The sequence below is a fragment of the Natrix helvetica genome (assembly GCF_964273705.1).
Source record: "Natrix helvetica genome assembly, chromosome: 14".
Lineage (NCBI taxonomy): Eukaryota > Metazoa > Chordata > Lepidosauria > Squamata > Natricidae > Natrix > Natrix helvetica.
The window spans coordinates 5332378-5341293 of NC_138564.1; positions in this window are offsets into that span (position 1 = coordinate 5332378).

The window sequence follows — 8916 nt, forward strand, 5'->3', positions numbered from 1 at the left end:
TTGGCTGTGGTTCCACCAGACGTTTCTATAAGGTCACAACATTCCTTCAGCAGACACTTGCTCCTGCTATCATTAAATTACAAGTGGTCCTCAACGTATGGCCGCAAATGTCACCTTTACCAATCACATAGGAAGAAACCCTGAGCCTCTTTCTCCACCCCTTTTACAGCTGAGGGCTATGCTGTCTCTTATCTAATCATTCCCTAGGGAGCTTCTCTTCTACTTGTCTCCCAAAGTCTTTCTCACATACCATTCCAGCCATCTCCTTTACAGCCCAAGAAACTGGGGAGGGTATTCTACTTTCTCAGCCTCTTTTCCCACCCATTAGACATCTGAGGGCTATGCTGTCTCTTAATCTGACCATTCCATATGTACATCTCTTTGCTCTCTCTTGGTCTTTCCCACCTACTAAGGAAGGTTCCTTCTGAGTATCTTTCTCTACCTATTATGTAGCTCTGGGCCATGCGGTCTCTTATCGGACTCTTTCCTTGGTAGCATCTTTTTCCCCATCTCACAAGGTCTTTGCCATATACCATTACAGCTGCCTCCTTGAATGAGTAACTAGGGAGGGTCCCTTCTGAGCATCTTTCTCTACCAACAATTAGTTCTTGACTTACAACAGCTCATTTAGTGACCGTTCAAAGTTAGCACGGCACTGAAAAAAGCAACGTAGGGCCATTTTTCACAGATACGGACTTTGCAGCATTATCCATATCCGTGTGATCAAAATTCAGTGGCTTGGCAACTGGTTCACATTGATGACAGTTGCAGTGTCCCAAGGTCATGGGATCCCGTTTTGCGACCTTCTGATAAAGCCAAGTCAATAGGGAAGCCAGGTTCACTTAACAACCGTGTTGCTAGCTTAACAAATGCAGTGATTCACTTAACAAATGTAGCAAGGTAGGTCGTAAAAGGAGCAAACCTCACTTAGCAAATGTCTCACTTAGTGACATACATTTTTGGCTCAATTGTGGTTGTAAGTCGAGGACTAGCTGTATTATGCAGCTCTTGGCTACACCATCTCTAATCTGACCATTCCCCTTGGCAGCATCCCTTCTCCCAATCTTTCAAGGTCTTTCCCATATGCCGTTACACTTGTCTTCCCAATCTTAAAACAAAATAAAACTTTTTGAGGAGTTCTGGAACCTGAACAGCAAGCTTTCAGAAATCACGAGCATACACTTCTAAAGTAGGATCTAAACTGTTAATAAAAGACTCTGTTTGGATGCACATCCTGCAATTTATTATTTTTAAAACACTACCATGATTTCTAAACATTCGCAGACTTTCCCTTTTAAAAAGATGGCAACCGCTTTAGAGATCATTATTTACTCTACGCACGTCTGAACTGATTTTGAAATCAGACTTGATCTCTAAATCTTAGAAAGCACAAGAAACCTAAACACGGAGAATCTCCATCGACGGGGAATCCCATTTTCTTCTTCAGTTGAGCATTTTTTGGTCATCTCATTTCTGAGTGTGTCCTTGAAGACCGTTGTAATTTTTTTCAGTTTCTTAAGCATTCTTGCACATATGGTATGCATCAGATCAGAAGATGCTGGGCTGATCCAAGATTTTTCCTTACCTAAATGGGGAACTTTGGCAAAAGACACTAGCATGTCCCCTTTCTGTAACTGAGGATGGAGGTAGGATCCCAGATGTCACTATCTTGACCGATGATCAGAAATGTTGAGTCTTCTCTAACATCTGGAGAGAAAGGTTCCTACCTCGTCTCTGGACATAAGTGAATGAGAGGACATCCCTTTTCAATAAGATGACATCTTCTAATTGATCCATGGGATATTGGAGTAAGGCCAACCAAGAAGGCAAAGCTATCTCTTTACAGATATCAAGCTAGTAAGTCATACACTTAGGTAAGAAAAAACAAAACGACACGTATAAACTGGATCAAACCAGGCTTAATAGCAGTGACTGTGAGAGGGATCTTGGACTCTTAATGGACAACCAGCTAAATATGAGCCAGCAGTGTGCAGTGGCAGCCAAAAAAGCCAATGCAATGCTAAGTTGCATTAACAGAGAGATACAATCAAGATCGAGTGAGGTACTAATACCACTCTATAAAGCTTTAGTAAGACCACACCTAGAATACTGCATCCAGTTTTGGTCACCGCACTATTAAAAAAAGATGTGGAGACTCTAGAAAGAGTGCAGAGAAGAGCAACCAGGATGATGAGGGGACTGGAGGATAAAACATACGATGAACGGTTGCAGGAAGTAGTTGCGTGGCTAGTCTAGTGAAGAGAAGGACCAGGGGAGACAGGAGAGCAGTCTTCCAGTATTTGAGGGGCTGCCACAGAGAGGAGGGGGTCAAGCTGTTTTCCAAGGCACCTGAAGGCCAGACAAGGAATAATGGATGAAAACTGATCAATGAGAGATTCAACCTGGAAATAAGGAAGAACTTTCTGACAATGAGAACAATCAACCCATGGAACAGAAGTTGCCTTCGGAAGTTGTGGGAGTTTCATCACTGGAGGCTTTCAAGAAGAGACTGGACTGCCATCTGTCAAAAATGGTGTACGGTCTCCTGCTTGAGGGAGGGGGGGTTGGACTAGATGACCTATAAGGTCCCTTCCAATTCTGTTAATCTCACTGCGGAGGGATTCCAAACTCTGGTCAAAAGATGGCATCCCTCCCAAATTAGGAGTAGTAAGCTATTGCTTGCTGTGAACTGATTGTATTTTTGATTGGTCGAAATGAGCGAAGGCCTACAGTAGATGGTAGCTCTTGGCTAAACCTCGGCTGGTCCAAAAAAGCCAAGTTGAAGCAGACCCACTTTATCTGTAGATGGGAGACTGCCAGAAAAATCCCATGGATGTCTTGATAGTCTGAAAAGTTTTGGGTTGGTGGATGGGTGAGAAGTCTTTCAGGACAAGAAAGCAAGACAAATCAACTCCATGCTATTGTCAAGGAGACTAAATGGACATGTCTTTGAGGCAAGGGCGGTGTGTGTGTGGGGGGGAAGAGTCCAGATGCCCTCTACTGTTCATGTACGATCTGTGAAACTAACAAAAGTTGTTTCAGCCCAAAATGGAAAGGGGAGAATGATAAAATACCTTCAGAAAAGGGGTGAAGAATTTCAAGGCAAAAAAATAATCATCAATAAATCTGAATTATCGTTCAGATTATTAACTGGAAAGGCCAAAGAAAACACGCATCTTCCAGTTTCTCAGCTCCTAAAGTCCCTTGGAACTAAGTGAATCCAGGAGTTCTGATGGAGCCATGCAGATATTCTGAACACCCAAGAACAAGAACTTTTCAGACTTCCAGATATAATCCTAGCTCCTTGGGGATCTAGCTATTGAGGTGAAACCCTGAGAGCATCATAGAGGGTTCACTTGACTTGTTTCCTACACACACACACATACACACACACACAAAATTGTGGAAATCTTTTGGCAAAAGTGTATTTGCTAAAACTCGCGAATAACACCATTTTTAAAAATAGTACCACAAGATTATATATCAATGGAAAGACAATTTAATCAAGAACGTAATGCAATAACTTTTATGAAGGGCTTGCTATTAAAATGGCAATTATAAAGAAGACAAGGGAAACGAGATATACAAAAAGGACCACCGCAGGAAAAAAATGAGGTATAGAAAAATGATCCCCATGTCAGTTAATACTTAAGTTGGGTAACCTTTAGCAGGAATTAAGGCCTTACAAGGTCTTCCCATGGAGTGAACCAAGTCTTTTAGCTCTGCAGCTGTTCTAATGTGAAACCAAGATGGAATGATGGCTTCTATTAACTGGGTTTTATTTATTTACTGGTCTTGCAAATTTCTTTAGTCGGCTCTGTAGATTTTCAATTGGGTTAAGGTCTGGGCTATTTCCCAGGCCATTCCAGCAGTGGAATAGGATTATCTATCAGAATGCGGCCGCGCGGGCAATTATGGGAGGTACTAGGTACTCTCATGTAACACTTCTCCTGCGCGGGCTGCACTGGCTACCTGTGGCTTTTCGGGTGCGTTTCAAGGTGTTGACTATCATCTTTAAAGCGCTCCATGGCACAGGACCTGGGTATTTGCGGGATCGCATCCTGCCCCATACATCCCTGCGGCCGATTCGCTCTCACAGGGAGGGACTCCTCCGGGTGCCGTCCACTAGGCAGTGCCAGCAGGCGACGCCCAGGAGTAGGGCCTTCTCTGTGATGGGCCCGACCCTCTGGAATGACCTCCCCCCCCCCGATATTAGAATAACCACCGATCTCCGCTCCTTCCGTAAGAAGCTTAAGACCCACCTGTTCAGCTTAGCTGGCCTGGCCTAACTGTAGTTTTGTGTCCCTCTAGCCTGTATTTTAAATTTTTAGGGGTAGGTTTTTAGGTTGTTTTAATTTTTAATTATACTGTACAGCCTAGTATTTAATTTGATTTTATGGGTATCTAAGAATATTTAATTTTGTATACTGTTTTTATTGTTTTGTTGTATTCGGGTCTTTTCCCGTGTAAAGTTGACTTTACACGGGAAAAGACCTGAATACAACAAAACCAGCATACCTACACCCGTGAAAATCTATGAAAACACATATATATATTTTCTTGAAACTCAAGAAAAAAGGTGGGGTTATTAGCCATCAAACCTCAAAAATACACTTTTCCCAAAAGGTTTCCACAATTTTGGCCACAGCTGTATTTCAACAAAAAATCAGGGGCCGTCTCCGCTTACAAATTTGGCGAAGATCTTCTGAAGATGTTATTATTTTTAGAGACGAGGGATATTAGACATGTTCCTGAATCTCTTTCACGTTGTTGAAGTCGCCCGTTGGGATTTTTCTAGTCTTCTTTTATTAAAAAGGTTTACAAGCCAAGTCTTTACTCCAAGGTCTTGAGAATGGTTGTGTGTAAAAGAGTTAACTTTATTATTCATTGGCTGAACGTGTATATTTATGCCTGTATTTTATTGCGTTCTTCTAATGGCTCGGGCTTTCTTCAACATCCTTGATGGTTGGCAAGGACAGAGAGAAATCAAAACGGATAGAATGGAGGAGGCGAAGGAGAAGAAGAGGGAGGAGGAGGAGAATAGAACAAGTAGAAGCAGAGGAGGAGAATAGAACAGAACAGAACCGTGATGGGAACCTGTGGCACGCACAGCCTTATTTGCCGGCATGCCAGACTCCAGGAAAGCCTTCGGAGTCTGGGGAGGGAAAAACCTCCCCCACGCGCAGGGAGTGTTGCATGCACAGGTGGGGAGGGGTGTCGTGCACACATGCACAGGTAGGTGAGCAAGCGTGTGTGCATGATAGCACACGGACACACAATTTTGCCACACCTGTAGAAAAAGGTTAGTCATCACTGGAATAGAAATTAGGATAGAATGGAGTAGAATAGAAATTAGGATAGAATGGAGTAGAGTAGAGTAGAATAGAATAGAATAGAAATTAGGATAGAATGGAGTAGAATAGAAATTAGGATAGAATGGAGTAGAATAGAATAGAAATTAGGATAGAATGGAGTAGAATAGAAATTAGGATAGAATGGAGTAGAATAGAATAGAAATTAGGATAGAATGGAGTAGAATAGAGTAGAAATTAGGATAGAATGAAGTAGAATAGAAATTAGGATAGAATGGAGTAGAATAGAATAGAATATATAGAAATTAGGATAGAATGGAGTAAAATAGAATAGAATAAGATAGAAATTAGGATAGAATGGAGTAGAATAGAATAGAATAGAATAGAAATTAGGATAGAATGGAGTAGAATAGAGTAGAAATTAGGATAGAATGGAGTAGAATAGAGAATAGACTAGAAATTAGGATAGAATGGTGTAGAATAGAATAGAACAGTAGAAATTAGGATAGAATGGAGTAGAATAGAATAGAATCGGATAAGACAGGATAGAAATTAGGATAGAATGGAGTAGAATAGAAATTAGGATGAATGGAGTAGAATAGAATAGAAGTTAGGATAGAATGGAGTAGAATAGAGTAGAAATTAGGATAGAATGGAGTAGAATAGAGTAGAATAGAATAGAAATTAGAATGGAGTAGAGTGGAGTGGAGTAGAGTAGAATAAAACAAAGTAGCTTTTATTTGACAAAGTGTGATTAGACACACAAGGAATCTGCTGCTGAAGCTCTTAGTGTACATGCAAAGCAGAATAATAATAATAAGAGGGGGCAGTAAAGAAGATAATAATAAGGATAATAATACTACAGCCATACTCATGCGTAAATATGCATAGACAGAGTGTGCTGTGAGAAGTAGGTGTTCAGCAGAGTGATAGTAGGAAGGAAGGGGAAAAAAATGAGCGAAATAAAAGTGAAAAATTGGAGAAAATGATCTTGCACCTCCAGGAAATCCACGTCCAGTTTTTTCACTGCTTTCCAGAATTCCAAAACCCGAATCAGGGATGATTGACGGGACGCAAACAAGGTTCCTATCCAACTTTGACGTGCCAAACAAATGATAAAGCCAAAGACACCACACATTAAACTTCAGATGTTTATTGATTGGTAAGATGCATGTAGCCCTAAAGAGAACTGGTGTTCAGGTGGGATCCAGGACAACCAAAGATAAAAGTAACCTTCCACCTAAAATGCATTTCCAAAGGACTTGGGAGAGAACAAAAGAAATTAGGTTCACCAAGTTAATAGCAAAGTTTTCTTCCACCAGGCTGACTTATGATTCCCCACTGAATCTCAGAGAAAGAACTAAGCAGGAACGCTGTTGCCAAACTTATGTTTTCCGAGATCTCGAAAGGACAAACAAAACACCATGCTTTATCGCAAGGCAAACTCCGCCTGCCTTTCTCCCACTTTCTTCATTTCGCAGGAGATTCCTGCCTCTCAAGAACTTGCTGAATTCTGACAACCGATAAAGGGGAGGCAAGTAACCATAAACCATAATCAAAAAACGAAACCCAAGAAACATGAGAATGATGGATGCCTGTTCTGACCGAGGCTTCCCGAGAGCATGAAGCAAACTCCTTGTCCGGCGAAAACCCTTTTATTAATTTTCTGTGAATTCTGCTCATTCACATCCAGCAAAGTCTTTCAAGGGAGGATTTACAGTCACAGACCTTATCTGGCTTGGAGAGCTGCCAGGCCTATCTCTGCAGAACTTGGCAAGGAGTTTTGGAGTGTCACGAACCAATAAAGCAAACTAATTGTCTCCTGCAAACTCCACTCCCCTTTCGCTCCTCTTTTATTCCCTCTGGGAGGGGCCATTCATTGTTCACCTATGGCCTTACTCCCAAGTTCTTTAGCTGTTCCCTTCGTCTGGCAACTCTGCGCATGCGCACACTGGGAACGGGCTCCAGCTGTTTGTCTGCCTCATTGATGTCTGACTCTGAAGACAGCTGATAACTAGCATATGGCCCTGGCCCCCACTCTGCCTCCAACACAGAGCCCTCTTCAGAGCCTTTCCCAGATTCCAGGACTGGCCCATGTTCCTCCCGAACCTTCTCACCATCCGAATCTGCTACCAGCTCTGCAGGCCGCTGGCGGCCCACATCAGATGGAGGAAAACTTTGAGATTGCTCTTGTACTTCATTTTTCTACACGATAATTTTTTCTTTCACATCAAATTCGTTCTCCAATGCTCAATAGACTGGCAATCGTCTTGCTGTTCAAAAATGCAAAGTCTTTCTCAATCCTGCGAACAAGGATGGAGCGTGTGTGATTTCTCACCCTCCCAATCAAAATTGGCAGGACAGGCTCACTTACCATTTTTGTTTCCAGCTTAGCCAAGGTGAGCTGCGAATTGATTTGGTTCAAAACGATGTCTAGGACTTGGCCTTTCTTTGGATTGAGAGACGCACCACTCTAAAGGATGCCTTGGATACTGCCCCCCAAACGGAGTCACAAAACAGACCAATCGCATGGATAAACCAAGATACCAATCAGGGCCTTGAGGGCTTACGTTGTTTCACGAGTGCAGAGATTGACCCTTTGATATAACATGGGTGCCCCGGTTACATTTAGCAAGCTCTGATTCATCGGGGCAGCATTCAGGCGAAATGCAGGCAGAAAAATGTCACCAAATATAATCTTATTTTCCCCTCTTTTGCAAAAATAGCAATAGCAAATAGACTTATAAGCCGCTTCATAGTGCTTTTACAGCCCTCTCTAAGCAGTTTACAGAGTCAGCCTAGTGCCCTCAATAATTTGGCTCCTCATTTTACTGACCTTGGAAGGATGAAAGGGTGAGTCAACCTTGAGCCAGTCAGGATCAAACAGGGCAGAGAGGGCGGGGCTGATGTCGTAACGACACAACATGCAATCTTGGAGCTCCAAGATTGCTGTCAATAACTCTGCTGCTGGATGGTCCTTTTGGAACTAAACCGTCCCGTAGAGACGGTGATAGAGAAGGCCACGTCCTGCTGATCTCAGGGACATCACAAAGTCCCTGATTGATCCAGGAGAAGCTCTTTTTTCCGGCAACAGAGAAGCAGCCATTAAGCTGCAGAAGGTTGGGACAGCCCTGAACGGAAGAAAAGCAGGAGAGAGTGTGTGTCTTATAGCGCCTTCTTATGAGCAAAGTCAAACCCATTGACAAGCAAAGTCAACGTCTAATGCCCAGATTTCCCATTTAAAAACTTTCTAGAAGTTACGCAGATCAGAAGAGCTAATATTTCAAAATGGCAATTTCCTAAAATTAGCATCGAGGGCATTAAAGGCGTACAAAATGTGCCCTCAGAAATGTGTCCAATAAAATGGTAAGGTTAGTGGTGGGATTCAGCCGGTTCGTACCTATTCAGGAGAACCGGTTCTTAACTTTCTAAGCAGTTCGGAGAACTGGTTGTTGGAAGAAATTCCCTTTTGTTCCCTCCCCCCCCCCCCCACTTTACAGGGCTAATCCTGCAAGGAAGGCAGGAAGGAAACATTCTGGTGTTGTTTCTACCCTCATCTTTATTGCCCTGCTTACCGAAACTGCCTCTCCAGTTAACCCGTATT